Source organism: Apis laboriosa, unplaced genomic scaffold (assembly GCF_014066325.1).
Source record: "Apis laboriosa isolate Shangri-la unplaced genomic scaffold, ASM1406632v1 scaffold56_cov145, whole genome shotgun sequence".
Taxonomy (NCBI): domain Eukaryota; kingdom Metazoa; phylum Arthropoda; class Insecta; order Hymenoptera; family Apidae; genus Apis; species Apis laboriosa.
The window spans coordinates 627,321-645,721 of NW_025223765.1; the positions used below are offsets into that span (position 1 = coordinate 627,321).

General features: G+C 25.7%; 1 protein-coding gene across 9 annotated transcripts in view; it reads left to right on the plus strand.

Moving 5' to 3' along the window:
- Nucleotides 1-18,401, plus strand: part of LOC122717708 (mitogen-activated protein kinase-binding protein 1) — a 148,028-nt gene that overhangs the window by 15,210 nt on the left and 114,417 nt on the right. For 8 of the 9 annotated variants that reach the window (XM_043942024.1, XM_043942022.1, XM_043942027.1 and 5 more), the window contains exon 2: nt 17,990-18,026. The exons of the other annotated variant lie outside the window; for it this stretch is intronic. The gene's annotated coding sequence lies outside the window, so the exon portion shown is untranslated. The remainder of the gene's footprint in view (nt 1-17,989; nt 18,027-18,401) is intronic. 9 annotated transcript variants of the gene reach the window in all.

The following is an 18,401-nucleotide window of genomic DNA, read 5'->3' on the forward strand; positions in this document are numbered from 1 at the left end:
TAAAAAAGTATTAATTTATTTTCAATAACAAATTATTAATCTAAAAGATATTTTAATTTAAATTTCGTATCATATGAAAGAAGAAATAAAAAATATAAATAAATATTTACATCTTCGTATTCTTTAATTGTGTTATACATTTCTTATGTATTATCGTATTAAAGCAATATTTAATAAATTTAAAATTAAACAATGTTAAATGCCATTACATTTGCCTTGAAAGAATATAAATGATTTGAAAGAATTATTAATAAATTACTTATTTTATAGAAATTATAACATTTTTGTCATTCTTTAAACTTATTTATTAATTATTAACAAAATCATTAGAATTATAATATAGACAAATAGGAGAATACTTATTGTATTGGATTTCTAATTTATTTCAGGTTGCCAATTTTTATATACTTTTTTGGATGCATTACCAAACGAATCAAACTCAAATAAACGTATACTCATCTATGATTGGTGTAAATTAGATTATTGTTTGATTTCACATTACAATTTAAATAAAATCTATTTATTTATTTATTTTTGAAGAAAGTATATTAGAACATGCGCAAAAAGGTTAAATCAGATCTACGTGGAAAATTTTTTCAAATTAAAAAGTTAGGTTAGGTTCTCTTACAACAACGATGGTTTACTGATGGGTCTTACAGAGTCGTGGGCAATGTTTTGTTCAATGATTGACGCACTGGATCTTGGTGAAACAATGAGAAAGACGTTTGACCGGAAGAAACGGGAAAGCCCGAGAATTCTTTTATTGCGCGATGACTCGTCGATGCGTGAAGCGACATGCAAAAATTCTGCGCTGCTCGCTCGCTACTTTCTATACATCCACTCGCGGTTCCTTCGTACACGGTATTGGACCGAAAACTCTCGACTTCTCGACCCTTTCTCTGTTTTTCTTCCGGTTCTTGGCGAAAGTATTCTTTTTTTGTTTTAGTTAGCCTCGTGAAAGAAATATTGCTCGATTAGGAAGAAGAGAAACTTAAAAAGTGGAAGAATCGAGGTAAAACAAGGAGAATATTTGAAACTTTGATCCGGTGAATTATTTAAATTTTAAGTTTTTTAGAGTAAATAAACGTATTTTTAGCGCGTTGCATCGAAAAAGTTAGGAAGTAAAAAACCTATTTATTAGTTACACGCGAGAGAATAAATTGTTCCAAAAATGGAAATATACGATGCAACAAGAAATGAGATTAAGAGGTAAAAATATAATATATTTTTGTAAAATAGAAGAAACTAGAAGAACCTTTTTTTGTTTATTTTCTGCAAAATAATTTGTTAGGAATTCAATTTATAATATTTACGAGATTCATATAATTATTTGAAAGATTTAGAAAATTCTAAATCTTTGATTTAATTACATTTAATTCACTTATAAGATTTCTTTCGATATCACATATGTATTAAAAGTTTGAATTTAATGAAAGATAGAAATATCATTTGCAGTTGAATGAAAAAATTAATATTTAATAAATAAGATTTATATAAGTGCATTATCATCTTGAGCATTATTCATTTTATCTCAAATCTCAATTCTTAATAAAGGAAAAAGAGTATATCTTAAGTATTATAGAATCATTTTATTGTACAATTATTTACAGTGTTCATTGTTATAATTTAGAATTCAAAAACATTCATTTTAAATATCATTATTAATAATGAAATAAAATAATAGAGAATTCAAAACAGACAATTCAAAAAATAATTTAATATCCTTATCATAAAAAGTTTTTGAAAATTCTAATGTAAAACACAAGAAGAACATGTTTTCATTTTCTCAATAAATTTTATTAATAATTATATTATATATATATATATATGTATTTTTCTTAATTGCATTTTACTCGAAGAATTTTATTTAAGCTTTTCTCATATTTTATTATTATCGTCATTTCGTTTCCGTGATACTCGAAGCCAGCGTCGAAATTGCTCGAACAGCAGGCGATAAATCCGCAATGTTCTTGTTCGTTCTTTATGTGCTCTAGTATATCACTTTTTATTGTGTCCTGTAGAATCGATGCACGAATTATTTTGAGGTTCTCTTGAGAATACTTCGGTTCTTTTCTAGCTGGAAAAAATTGTTAATATTTAACGAAGAAGAATTTTTTAAACTTTTAACTATTTATGTAAGTAAAATATATTTAGATAGAATATAAATGGAATATAAATAAAATATAAAAGAATATAGATAGAATATAGAAATATATTTCAAGAATATATATTATAAATAAAATAATATACATAGAATATGGAAAAATATATCTCATATTTTAATACAGATATAGAATGTTAATATTCGTGAAATACTTTTAAGAGTTTATTCTAAAAAAGAAATAAATAAATATAAAAATTAATATAATAATAAAAATTTTAGGTAATTAATTTATTTATTAAGTTATGAACAAATTAAGTTTGTATTAGATAAAATGAGATAAGTGAGCCGACAGAAAACAATCTTATTTTATATATATATATATTAATATATAATTAATTAATTTAATTTAATATATTCAATACATGAGTATTAAAAATTATATTATTGGATTGAGATACATTAAATGGATATAATTGTATATATGTGTAATACACTTTCAATATACGTTTAAAACCATAACTTCTAAGTAACACGTTATTAATACGTTACTAATAACAACAGGTGCCGCAATTAGTCACATTTCATATATACTCCAATAGAAATTTTATCATCGAAAGTCAAGTTGGAAAACAAGTTCTGCCCAGTTTTCTAGTCACAAACATCTAATTGATCGGTCACGTTTCCTTTCCGGGTGAACCTAACCTAACCTTGTTTGCAAACTTAGTCTATCGCCAGAGAAACTTTAGTCGAAGTCGATGGCCGATTTTTCGCGTAGCTCGTACATTTTCCACGAGACGTTTAGAGGATATTATTTTTAATCTCGAGAATCGTCGCATGAAAAAGTAGGATGTTTCAATGTGTCGCGGGAGACGATGATTCGCATACGTGAGGTGAATAACCGTGAGTAAGTATGCGCTTCTCATAAAATGTTCGTTGGAAGCAATAAAAATTCAGTTAGTTGATGCGTGACGTTTACGGTCATTCCTCGACGCGACATGCTGGAAAAAGTTCATAATTGCGTATTTTTTATCATCTAATTTTTGTTCCAAAAATAGAAATATTTCGACTATTTGAAAACATTGAATTTTTCACATTATATATTTATATTATTATTTAAATTTTCTCAGTTTAATATCAGTTTAAAATATTTGAAGATGCTATGTGAATTTTATCAAATTTTTAAAAAATTTTTACTTACTGAAAATAAAATGTCAGATATAAATGATTTTCTAAAACATTTGCGAAGTAGAGATTATTTTTCAGTTTGTTCAATGAATTTCATAATAAATCATAAACTAGTTTGTAATAGAAATGTAATTTTGATTTTGAAAGCTATTTATTATAAATTTTATCGTATTTTTCGAAAATATTACGATGATTCTAAATATTTCCATTTGTTTACAATTTTATTTTAATTGATTGTTAATTGTAATTTTATATTTTTTTGAAGCAACAATTAATTATTTTAGTACATTTGTAACATTTAAAATTATTTATTTATATATAGAGAATATTCGATAAATTTTATTTCAAAATTCGGTGAAAATTTTGGCAAAGATGGAACTCTTTTTCATTAATATTTCTATTGTCAAAATAATTTAAGAAGCATATTCGCTAAATATGAATACGAGAAATTATATCGCACTATATGTCACTAAATTCTTCGATCACCGGTACGGCATGAACGAAAATGAAAACGGCATTAATCGCGGAATCTTGAGGCAATCCGTGTTACACCGCGTTACACTGTGTCCGGGTTCATAGTGCGTGCATAGGTGTGTATACAACCGCGTATAAACAGGCCGCGTATTTTTAGCATGGACCCGTGTCAGATTTCTTGTATACTCGATACACACTGTAAACTCGGTGGTGCGTAGACTCACGGGGGATGGATGGACGGATGGATGGATAGATGGTTGGTTGGTTGCCATGCCTACGTTTCCCTCGATATCTCGTCTCTTCCATTTCCTTCTCTGTCTAACTCTCTGCACGTCCGTCGCTTCGTTCGATACCTAACCTTCCTTCTCGTCTCTTACATTGTCGTCTTGTATATAATATTTATTCGTTATGCGAGAAATCTCAAAGCTAATTAACTTTAAATTATAAAATAAATGTTATATTGAAATGTCATTGATTGATTTCTTTAGTAATTTATTAATTTGATACATTTCATTTTAATGATTTAATTATTATATATAAACTTATTTTTTTATTTTTTCGTTTTAATTTATTTTATTTATATTAATTCAGATTTATAAATATATGTAAGTGTATAATCGTTTGTTCACTAATTGATTCTGTCCGTTTAAATATTTCTTTTTAAAATATATTTTGAAGTTTTCAAGTCATTATGAAAGGAAGTTAATTGCTTAAATCAATTTGACTTTTGAAATCAAGAGAAATATAAAAGTTGAATAACTTCTCGAAAATCACGACCGAAGTCGGACACTTATATAATAATGATAAGTCGAAATTTAATTCCAATATTGGCTCGACCTAAGTAAATTTAGCCGGAATTCTTTTATATTGCCGAACATAAAAAGAGATAATAAATAAGAGAGGATCAAAATTTTAATGATGATGATAATTATTGTGCAAATACATCTATTAGTAATAAAAACATATTGAAATGTTTTTTTAAATAAGATATAGCGTATTAAAATTTGAAAATTGTTTTATTGAGAAGAAATAGTTATTATTTCATTATTTAATAAATGATTAAATGAATTAAAATTATTATTTTTGATAATATACACTACTTGATACAAAATAAATAATACAAAAATAAATAAAAATTTTATATTTTCTAAAATAAATTATTTTTAATTATTTTTTCAAGTACTTACTTTATTTTTCTCTATAATCATTGTTATCAGAAAAAATAAAACGAAGCTTGAATTTCATATTTCTTGTAAATTATATTGTATTTGTAAATTATATTTCTTGTAAATTATCTTGTAAATTATATGATCGTGATATGAAATTTTGAGGTTATAAGATTATAGATGTTCGTACAAATGCATATCTTGATTAAAAAAAGAATTGAAAGATGAAAATTAAATTAAAAAAAAAATTCTTTTTCTAAATGAATTATAAAAAAATAAAGAAACATATTTTCTTATTTTCATAAAGTTAAAAAAATGAATAAAAAAATATATTCTTCCTTATTTGTTTTCCTATTTTCTATTATCTTTTAGAATGAAATTATATTTATTTAGTAACTAAACTAACTTCTCCGTTTAATCTTGTATATTTACTACTTTTTATTTTCTGTTCCCTTTTTCGTTTTATGATTAAGAGAAAAGTAAATAAACTTAGCTACTAGACTCACATATACATGTATCTATATATATATATATGTATTTATGAAAAATTCAAATCTCCCTTTTCTTTGTCAGAATTCATCCCAAATTTGAAATTAAAAAATATAATCATTTTAATATTATAATATATAATGCAAATTGCATATATTTGCATATATTTAGCAAACTGAAAGACTACACATAAATTTCTTCAAATACTTGGAGTCTCAATTTCTCTTTGTCTCCCACTACCTGTCATTCTTTATATTCGTCGTTGTCAGCAAAGGCGAAAAAAGATTAGAATTTCGTATCCGTTGCAGATAAATACATGTATATTCACGAACTGTGAGCTTATAACGAATAAATACTGCATCATTTATGGTTTCCCGGTTTTGCTGAATCCGCGAAACAGCGCGACTTTTGACAAGATTGTCAAAAATCGAAGCGACCTTCTCGAATCGCTCGAGAAGATTTAGTGTTTAAGCTGTCATCGGACCGAAACCGTGACGCAGTCTCTCTTTTGTACTCTCGCTGAATTTTTTACGTTCCATGTTTCGTCCCTGAGAGTAGAGAATGTTCTTTCACGCTTGCTACTCTCTGCCGCGATGGATACTCTGTATATTAGCACGTGAAACAAACCGCAGTCGTTTAGTCGCGATGTAAACGATGTGTATGAGACGCGGAGTGTGTTTGGTCTAAGGTTGCGTGGATATTGAGATCCAGAAACTTTACGCGAAGTATATGCGCGCGCAGCGGTTTTGTTTAGGCAGTCGAACCATAAAATCATGTTTCACGTGCGAGAGAACACAGCGAAGGGTCGTATAGTCACGCGCGGCCTTCGTTGTTAGAATACGAAAGCTTTTTGACGACCTTTTTTGGACCGATCGAATATCGAAATATCGAAAAATAAACGTATAATCAGTCACGAAGGTCTTCGTACACTGTCTTAGGAAGGAATTATTGGTAAGATCGATCATTTAATCATACATTTTATAATCAATATATGTTGATATATATCGATAAAAAAATATATAACAATTTATTGTCAATTATAAGTATTTTTAACCTTTAATGATTATTAAAGGTTACTTATTGATTATTAAATATCTATTAGTTATAATTAATCATATTCCTTATTTATCATAATTGATAATTTAGCGAAAACTTAGATTTTAGATTTGTTCCTGTTTTAAAGAAAATTTAGTGAAAAAAGATTTTGAATATTAAGCAATTAATAGAAAATTGTATATATGTTTTATATAGATATATACATATATTTTATTGATAAAACTAACTTATTTAAAAAAAATTAAAGCGATATCATTAAAAGAAGTTAAAGTTTTAATAACTAGACAATATCAATAAGACAAATCTAGATATTTATTTTATATTAACAAAATTTTACTATAAACTGATTAAATAAACTGATTTTTTATTAATTTTGATAGCATAATTTATTAATTAGCATAAAATATACGAAAATTTTTGTAATGCATCATTTTTTTCCATCAAAATGCTCAAAAAAAAAAATGTAAAAAGTTGTAGTATATTTGCATAATTCAGATTAGATTCTTATTCAATTTCGATCAATAAAATCCACCATCGATTCAATTATTTATGATTCAATTAGATATATTTTACAATATATAATTATAATGATATCACTTGATTACAGATATTATAGATATTAATTACAATATTCATGCAATAGCGTACATAAAAAACATATTGTTAATAAAAATTTTAATTTGTCGAATAAAAAGATTTTAAAATGCGTTTTTGATGATCACTTAAAGATCAAATTTAGATGTCGAGTTACTTTTGCAAATTTAACTTGAGCGAAAAAGAGAAAATTGAGTATAAGTCAAATGAAGGATCTGTTGGATCAAATTTCATTCAGCAGTTAACCTCATTCGGCATACCTGAAAGTTCCATTTCTAAGAATGGATGACGATGCTAAAGAATATTTTTGTATTATTCTGTTCTTCTGAAAAAGAAAAAATTAATAAAAGTTATTTTTAACTTGAATCAAATTATGTTCTTTAATTTATAAATCTTAGCTTTTCTTCATTCAACGTGTTCTATATTATTAAACATTTCTGTAAACACAAAGAGACAATTGTACACTCCATTGAGTAACGATAAATATTATTGGTTAGATTTTCGCGATCTTTTGTCATGGTTAATTTCTAATTCTAAATCGTCGACCTATGTATATACATTCGACGTCTGGTGTAATCCTGCTTCCTTTCCGACTGTTTGTGGATTTATTCCATAAGACCCTGGTTCACGTGTTCTTTGAGTGAAAATAACTCTCGTCGCAAGAAAAAAACTCGCGCGTGTTTCCGCTGCGTTTTCTCTCGGTTCGATAATAATGCTAATCGAATGGAAATAATTGCAGCTTCGTATAAACAGTTCGTTCTTGTGCCTTTAGCTGGAGATAATCATTTTAATTAAACTATTCAAGTATGATTTAACGATCGCGCAATTGCGATTGAATTTTTAATAAAAAAGCGTCATATTTATTCACTATTTGACAGTTTTTCAAACATAAAGATATAAAAATTATAATGTAATTATAGCTATGAAATAAATACAATAATGTGTATGTAATTTGCAAATAATATTATTTTATATTTTAGTTTATATTTAATATATTTTTTCTTTATAATAAAGATTTAATAACAAGTATATGTTTATAAAATAAAATAAAATTATGCTTGTCTCGCGTGGAGTTGTGATTATTGATTATTGATATATTATTATATTATCGATATTTTATTGATAGTTTTTGATATATTGATAATATCGTTAACAAATAAAAGTGACTAGATTTTCTATTCAAGTTTTTTTTATTCAAGGTTAAATAAAAATGTTATGTAATAGATAATAATCATTAACATTTTTAATAAAAAAAACTTTAAATAAAAAAAAGAATTCTATTATTCATTTTAACGATATTATCAATATATCGATGCCAATATCATAACGAATATATCAATATTATCGATATTTATCGCTAATAATGTCGATCACAACTCTAACTTTGCGTCTATTGATTATCATCATTAATTAATTGGTTATTTTATAATTTCTAGCACATTCCTTAAATTTAAATCAAAAAATTATTTAAAACATTAGAATTGAAGTTGATGCTGGAATATACGTAATAGATTTCAAACGACAGTTATATTATTTAATAGATGCGCGCGTCTCTAATGTCTCATATCTTCGGAAAAAGTCGAACGTGTTCGGTTGAGTTCGGGTCTGCTTTAGCATTCGGCTTTTTGTTCATTTACACGTTCGTTCGTCATTATCTTCATCAATTATTGGAAATCTTGCAATCTTATGGAACTAAATATTTGATACTTGCGGTTTGAATTCGTATTTGTGAAATATCATATTCATTTTTTTTCGTTCGTTTATTTACGAACTGTGAATGCCGAAAAATGAGACGCTTGTCTTTACGCGTGTTGGCTATTAGTATTTTACTCGTAGTTATTCCCTCGTTTGAATTCGAAGAAATTACCTGCTCGCATAAACGTCTGCTTTTGATCTCTGTGACAGATATAAAGTGAACACTAATATATGTAAATACTTAAGATAATCAACTTTCCAATATTTTAAGATTTTTTAATATAAGCTTTATACTTTTGGATAATTCAAGTTTGAAATATTGGATATTTGATGATTACAATGTGACAATTAATGCTAATTAGTAATCGATCTTTGATAAATATGATGATAATATATTCATGAAGTTTTATAACTAAATTAAATAAAATTATATCAAAAATTGAATTTTTAGTTGTAATAACGACAGTTAGATAATTTAAACAATAACCTCTAAAAAACTTAAGTTTACAATTTTGAAGATTTTGTAGATGCATTATGTATTTTCCAACCAAAATATTAGATAGTCACATATAAAATAACCGATTTTATAAATATTATAAAATAATTTAGCAAAATATAACAAAATCAAACGGTAATAATTTCAAATATAGTTTATACAATTAATTTGTACATAGATTAGACTATACCATATATTTGCAAATATTAAAAATCTTATTAAGAATTCGATTATTTTTTTTTCTTTTTGCGATCTAATCTAATCTAATCTAATTTTTGTTTCAATTTATATAAAATTAATATTTATATAAATAATCAAGCAACAAAGAAAATGAAAGTATCGATAATTTTCGACGAAACGTCGATCGAATTAGAATCCGAAGGTGAATCTCGGCTTCTCGTTTAAATACTGCTTTCACGAAGATAGATTGGAGGCTGATGCTATTTCGAGGGGAGGCCGACGGGTCATCGCGAGTAAAAAAGTGTGACGTTAATTAAAGGCTCGACATAAATCACGGTGAACGCAGAAACGCTTTTCTTCGTACAACCACCACGCTGCATTTCCAAGTTTTACCAAGTACTATACTCTCAGACGTGACAAGTATGTAATCAACGACGGATGAGCGAGTGATGCATAACGCGTGACTATTCGAACCGAGTCTTGGAAATACCGATGGATACGCCTCGTAATTGAAATGCTATTAGCTTCAGAATTTTTCTATTCGACGCGAGATGTACATTCTTATCCATAAGTCATTAGACACAGTTAATGTTAAAATTATCATTGTACAATATGTATCCAAATATTTCGTGTTTTATACATATATCTTATATATATGAAACGTAGTTGCGATGTAATTGAGATAAAGATGTTTCGTTTTAGTTATGTCTTGCTTCATCTCTTGCAAAACTTCAATTGCTTGCAATTTAATAAGCCTCAACCGACATTTTTGTATATCAATTATTTTGATCTCTAATATTGATCCTTCAAAGATATATTAATATTTTGTATAAATAATTATAGTTGAAATATATAGTATAAATATTATGATAAAAACAAATAGATAGATTTGTAATTATATTTGTCTTTATAAAATACAACGTTTTTCCAATAATTCAAAATATAAATACAAATATAAATACAATGAAATACAATTAAAGAAAAATATAATTTATTATAAATATATTGCTATTAATGCTCCATCTTTTTTCAAATTTTGTAAGATTGTATATTTAGATAGAAGATGAAATCATTTTCAAAAAAGATATTAGATGTAAATATTCAGAATTGTATAATTGCAATATTTAAAAAAAAAATTAAAAATTTATTACATATTAAATATACAATTTAATAACTATTTAATAACATGCAATTTAACAAATTTACAATTCAAATTACATAATAAATTTTCGCAGTTATTATTAAAATGGTGATTTATGAGTGAGAGTGTAAATAATACTGCATAAAAATACTGTTGAAAAAATTTTCTGTGTCACAAGTAGAACAAAGGTAGTCGCTACATAGAAGGTCGTTCTATATTTGGAAAGATTTGCAACGAATGACACACTTTGAACTGTTGCAATTCAACTGAATGACCGTTATTTCGAACAACAGTATTGTTCCTTCCGCTGGAAATGAAACGTCCAGTATGAAAACGCTGTAAACGACTTTCAAAGAGAAGAGAGATTGATTATTAACAATATAATAAAGTTACGAAATTATATATCTTGCTATAAGACTTTTGTTTATGATATATTAATTATCTATCGTATAAACAAAATATTCAAAACCTGTTGTTGACGCACAAAATACAATTTATTTGCATAGCCAACAAATTTTTTTAATTATATTACACGTAACAACATTAAATTTTAAAATATAAAAATGTGTGAAAAATATAACTCCAATTTCTGACACAGTATATTTATCATTTCATTTTACAATAATAGACTAATTATTTGACAAACAAAAAAAGAACATGTGACAAAAAATCATACATTAAAAATTAGATATGAAATACAGCATTAACTGTCGCCAATAATTTTAAACTATTTATTTTTCAAATAATTAACGTGTCTCGATTCCAATTCTGCGACAGTTATCTAAACACTACTGTATTCAAAAGATCACATATTTTTGAAACGAACTATTTATAATATATGTATAAATATTGTATAATATTATAATATTATAATTGTATAATATATATATATAAAAATGGTTAAGAAATGAAATCGGAATCAAATACGTTGATTTTATTAAAAATAAAAGATATAGAAGACAGGAAAGATGATCGTTGGCGGTAGCACGTGTAGCGAGGAAAACGGTGTTATTTAACGCTGCAGCTATTTCCAGGTGCGTACGTCGCCGGTGTCGAGTGGGTACTCACCGACGAACTACGACGCCACTCGAGCCAGCCTTTATACCACTTAATCTCCTTTCACCTAGTCCGTCGAAAACGAGTCATTTTTAGTGGCACTCCTTTTACTGCCATTTTCGACCTCCGTTTATCGTAGTCACGGGGGATTTTCAGTTTAATTCCGTGCATCTAGAACGAGATCCGGTTCACGGATGATGTTGGTTAAACGTTTTGACATTTTAAGCGATGCAACTCTTTGATGAAAATCTCTGTTTGTATATGATAACGTAATGCTTTTAATAACGTTTTGTTTTTTACTTATTGATTGGATCGATGAAAAAATCATTTTGTCGATTTTTTTTTTTTTTTTTTTAATAAATAATTTGATAATATTTTGCTTTTGTTTGCGACTTATCTAATGATAAGTTCCTTTAATAAGTTAAAAATTAATAGTGGATTTTCGATAAATATCTTGAAAATATAAAAAATAGACTTATTAATAGATCATATAATAGTTTTTATATTTGTAAAAATTGTATGGGTATATTATAGAATATCGATTTATTTTTACTTGTAAAATCAATATTATTTTTTTAACAATATTATACAGATAAAACTTAAAATATAAAAGAATAATTTAAACAATTAATAGAAAATTCGATAATTAAAACTAGATGAAAAAAGAAATTAATGATGCTAGAATTTTGAAAGTAGAATTCTTGAAAATGTTAACACAATTAATTAAAAAAATTAATACAAAACAAATTTACAATAGTGTTATAATCTTAATATTTAAAATATTGTGTCCAATGACATAAAGAAGATCGCATTAAATAGTATTTAATGGTATTAACATGTTATTGAACAGTTAATATTATTTACATTCAAATTAAGTTTATGTAAGATAATTTTTGCAATAGAATTGGCAAGTCTTAAATAATATTGATTCTGAGATTTTGTAAATGCTATTTTATAATTTGCAAATTTTGATTTTTTTAATTGAAAACCTTTAAGATCTATTGACTCATAATAACTCATATTTTAAATTATCTTAATTTATACTAAAAATGACAATATTTAAAAAAAATGAAATATTTTATTTTTTTTTTAATATATTTAAAATACATTTCTTCTACTAAGTAAATTTCAAAATAATTTATTTTTAACCATTATGGAAATTTAATCTCTTTTTCTTTTCTTATTTTTGTTACAAAATTCACAGCTAAATTCAATTCAGTTTGTTTTATCTTAATTGGTGTATTATGATAGAATTTCTTATAATTCAAAAAACTGAACTATCCCAAATGAGGAATCGTTAATTGAAGGAACAAAATGGACAAAAAACGAGCACGATTAAGATGATTATCTCGGTCGGTAAGAAATCCCGCGCGAATTAATGGGAATGGGAATATGACAGAGAGCAGTACAAGAGCAAGAGCGTGTGCAACGAATTGACTGAATCGTGCACTGTTTCCTTGCTGTTTGATTTATATTAACCGAGTTTGTTCCCTCGTTGTGAATCTCTGAAACAACTGTGTCGCTTGAAATATCTTAGATAAATTGCGCTATTTCGATAAAAAAAATATTTTTCCATCACGTAATTCGATATTACATCATAATCCTCTTTGAACTTCGATCGTGCGTTTAACTGCGTAATTGTTAGGTTATGTCGTTTTCTTTTTACATGATTCTCTTCACTTGATATTTAAAAATAAAGAAATTTCTTAAATGATTTCTTTCAAAACTACTGTTTATTAAAATCTTTTAAAGAAATGTAAGAAAAGTAAATGAAAAAAGTAAGAAAAAAATCTGAAATTTAATAATAATTGAATAGATCATAACAAAACGATTCTTATCCATTTTCATTTAAGATAAGATGCACTACAATTTTATGATGAATTAAATATATTTCTTTTGCAATATAATTATAAATATCACTTATAATAGTGCATTTTGTTAAATTTTATTTTCTCAAAAAAAATTGAAGATTTTAAAATACAGAAGTACTCATTTTTAATGTCTGCAATCAGAAGTGAATCTGGATATTTATCTAGGCTAGCTAACTTCTTTGAATTTGAATAATATAGTAATATAATACATATAGCATATAAAAAAGGATTTTAATATAAGAATAATATAATATTTCTCATTTTCAGAAAAAGTAACAAAGAAGAATGACATAAAACACTTATATGTAACATGTTAATTGCATTTCTAACGTAAATAGTAATAAATTGAGATAAAAAACGGATATACTGATTTGAAGCCGAACAGCTGTCGCATAATGTACAACTACCCGCGTAATATCTTACGATATTATTTCCAATGTTCAAATTACGTATAACGCACATTGATCGGTATTTGTGATAATTATGTCATTTGTTACAATCTTCGCGCTATAATAAGTCAATCATCGATCGGTGACGATCTTTATGGGCAATTTTGTTAATAATCTTTTTGCGTTAGATTATAATTCAGTTTTTTTTCTTTTTTTCTTTTCTTTTTTTGTTGTATTAATTTTTATTAAATTTATACTAGAAATAGGTTGAAATCTAATTTTTATGTTTGCAAAACTCGAAATTTTATGACTTTCAAAATTAAAATAAAATGTTTTATCTTCTTTTATTTTTTTTTAAGAATATATTTTTTGTTAAAAATTAAAATTTTAACAAATTTTGGTTCATGAAAATTTTCAAACTTAAATTTATCTATAATAATAGTTATCATGTAAAAAATTTAATTTTTGTATCAATTCTTTTTATCTTTTTTATTTAAAATTTTCGAAAATCTCGAAAATTTTTACAATAAACAAAAAGTATCGAAAATTTCGAATTGACTAAACATTTATCTCGATGTCTAATCTTAAAGTAGAGGATATCTGCAATTACGAGGGAGAATTGGATGGTAAAATAGATTTTCCCGTCTTTTGAAAAGTTCGATCAGATTTCAGCGTGCAGGATACGATAGAATCGCGTACGATACGCGAAGTAGAAATAGCACAACAGAACCATTCTCCGAGAAGAAGAAGGTCGAGTACGCGTATTTCATCTATCCCCTGGGGGGTTTACTGACAATGCGTTGATCAAACTTGAATAACTCGCCGCTAGAGTGCGAAAATTCTCAGAAAATTTTTTTCATCTTTTCATTTCCTAAAGCGTGCTTCATTTCCAGAGTACATACACAGTATATACGATAATGAAAGTTTATATTTCAAACGTTCTACGAATTCTGTACCATTCAACCAAGAAGATTAGAAGAAAACAAACGATATATTTTCATATATCTTTCATCTATTTAATTACAAAAAAAATAATTACATCAAATATATATATATATAAATTATTATCCTTTAAACCAATAAATTTTTATCTAAAACATCTTTCGCTAAAATCGTTTACTTATAGAAGAGAAGTAGGTGCATTATTCTGTATAATATAACCATAAAAAAAAAAATTTTAAATACAATATTAAAATATAAATTAAATCCTGTATAAATGTAAATATTTTATCACTTCAATCTCATTATAAAACGTAATTTCATCGAATTATGTTCTAATATAAAATGTAATATAAAATTAAAGATAAAGAGAAAAATAAATTCGTTCGTGTTATTTCTTCGTTGATAATCTATCGGTTTCTTTAAACCCCGATTCTTAGCGGATGCGGTCTAAAATTTGAAACATTATTAACGTTGAAATTGCGCTTCGAGGCAATGTCGTGACCTGCTTTCAGAAAAGGTTAATCCAGCTGTGCTTAGTTTTTAAGCTCCGACTTACTGCTATACCTTTAAGAGACCGAATAACCTTTGCATTCCAGCTGATCTTTCATGCAAATGGGCAACGATATACAGAGTATATCTGAATATATATGGAAACTTTATCTCAAAATGTATATGGATATTGAAAAATGTTATTTAAATAAAAATTATAATCAAGTTAGATTATTGTAATGCTGATATTTTTGTTTGAGATATCTTTTTTTTTTAAGCAATTTAAATTGTAAATTATAGATAATATTTTAAAAACATTTTGTCATTAGAATGTGAATATATATAAAAAAGAATTTTCAGCGGGTATTTATTTTGCAAGTAAAATATTTTATATTATAATATTGCCTTGAATTAAATATCTTTTTTAAAATCCAAATGAAGTAATAGTTGTGCGTACAATATATTAATTTTTATATATTTTTTTTTAATTTATTTAAAAAATTTAATATTAAAATTTTTAAACACAATCTTCATAAAGGTATATCAAAATCAATTAAAATCAAATGAATCAGCATAAAATTAGCATCATCTTTACAATTTTTATCCAAAACATTTTTTTACATATTTTTTGAAATATATAAAATTGATTTCCAGAAGTGATGATATTACAATTATATATCCTCATTTGACTCAATGTCGACAAAGTAAGACATTCAGAAAATCGAGACAGAAAAAAATTTATCGACTTTTACTTTTTTTCCTTATTTTTTTTTTTTTTCAACGTAGAAATCTCGACATTATATCGATTCCCAATTGACGAAACGTTAATCAGTGTGATAAAAACGGATCAATCGTCCTTCTACAATATTTCCAAGAATATTGTAGCGAGGTGAACAGGAAATCCGATTCTGCGACACCATTTCACACAAGATACTGTACGTTGTTGTACTCGATATGCATTATGTACACTTCCTTGTGGATTAAACATGGAAACACGTTTATACGTAAAATTACGTGTTGTTACGTAATCTCGCGTAAAATTCGTCCAATTTCCGCGTTTTAAATACATCGAGAATAAATTGTGATCACGTTTTATTCGCCTTATTATCATTTTCGAAAACATAACATATAAACATTAATCGTTCCAGAATTTTGTTTTTATGTGAAGTTAAAGATTCTTTTTTGTAAGGATTCGTTATAGAACGTGCAATTTTATTCGATTCATGTACAAAGTAATTATATAACAAATATTTTTTATCGATCGATTGAAAATTATATCGAATCATGTGACGAACAATGATTGAACTGTAATATTCAATGCATTTTCTTCGACATATTTGTGCTCGGTCTTTGTGATTGGCTAACGTTTTTTTTTTGTTAATAATCTGTTAACAAAGTCGTAAGGAAAGTTTTTGGAAAAGAAAAAATATCGTTTGAAATTACCTCATGTTATCATATTTTTATAATATATTCTATATATTGTTACATCTCATTTTCCATAATATTTTTTCATTTAGATTTCTTTACAAATCGCTTAATACACTAATATTTATTTACATGATATTTATTATTTATTGTTATTTACAATAATTATTATTAACCATATTTATTATTTGTTGTTATTTATAAGTTGATTATTTAAGAAAAGAATAATTTTTTCTCTAGTTTTTTAGTTTCATTGTATTATATTTAATACTGGAAGATTATTATTCAATATTATTATTTTTTGAATGTTTAATAGTATTTAATTTATCTTCTAATTTTGGCGCCATTTTTTCTCTTTTAATTGTATTATTCATGATATAAATCGAATTTGCAAACTAAAATGAGGCGTTTTTAAATTCGAGCATTTAAAACGGGTAGAATGCATATCTCGAAATGTTATCAGATACGTAGTTTTAATATATATAATAATATTTTGTTTAATCTTTTTTTAAATTTTTAAATTTCCATTCACGTTGTGTTGATAAAGAAACGTTTTCAAAAATCATTACAACATTTTATTGCAATAAATAAATATAAGATTTAAATAAATAAATTTAAGAAAAATTAACAATATAAATAAATTATTTAAATTAGAATGTATATTGATAATAATTTTTGATCAAACAAAATTAAAAAATATTACGATATATTTAACGATGTTGGACAAATATTTTACAATAAATGTCCAATTAAATATTTTAGTATTTTTTATCCGCTTAACTGTCGCAAAATTATTTCCAATTTTTGAAATTGCCAATTATTTTCACAACATTGCATCTCTTTTTATATTCTTTTCTAATTGTGCGACTAGACATCACTGTATTTGATACTATATGGTAACTGATCTTAAATTTATATATCGAATAATCAATCATTGAGATAAAAAAAATTCTATCGTTCTACTAATTTTTTGAAAAAATCAAGAAAAAAATTAAAAAATTTTGTTTATATATATTTTCAATATACATACATTGAGAACATATTCTAAATTCTGATAAAAAAAAATTTTACAATCAACCTATTTTATCGAAATTCCAAAATCAAAAATTTTGAAATTGCATATTTTTCCATGTATAAATCGAGAGCACGATGGAAAAAGAAAATTAATTGAAGCTACCGCTTTAACCTCGCGATGGTGTATCGAATATTCTAAAAACTGGTGTTATTTTTGTCGTAGGTTGCGCAGGACGCGATATTTACCCGGGAAGCTTGCGGTAAGTGCTGAAGAATTACTTATTCCGTTTTACATTACTGCGTCCATTCATCAACGTTTCTCGTTGATGAGTATATATGCTCGCATATATCTCGAAACATCCATGCTTTTAGTCACATCTTTTGAAATGGTACGGTATATATTTGTATTTTTTAATGACACAGTTGGGGGATTGAAATATAAATTGAATATTATTTGTTCCGTCTATAATTTTGTTGCTTTGTATTAATTTTTAATTATTAATGATTTATAATTTTTATTTTGTATTTTGGTATTATAGTGATATTTAAATTTAAATTATCAGAGATTAAAATTTCTTAAAATATTCTTTTCAAGAAATATCTTTCTTAAATAAGGAAAATAGACGTAATGAAAT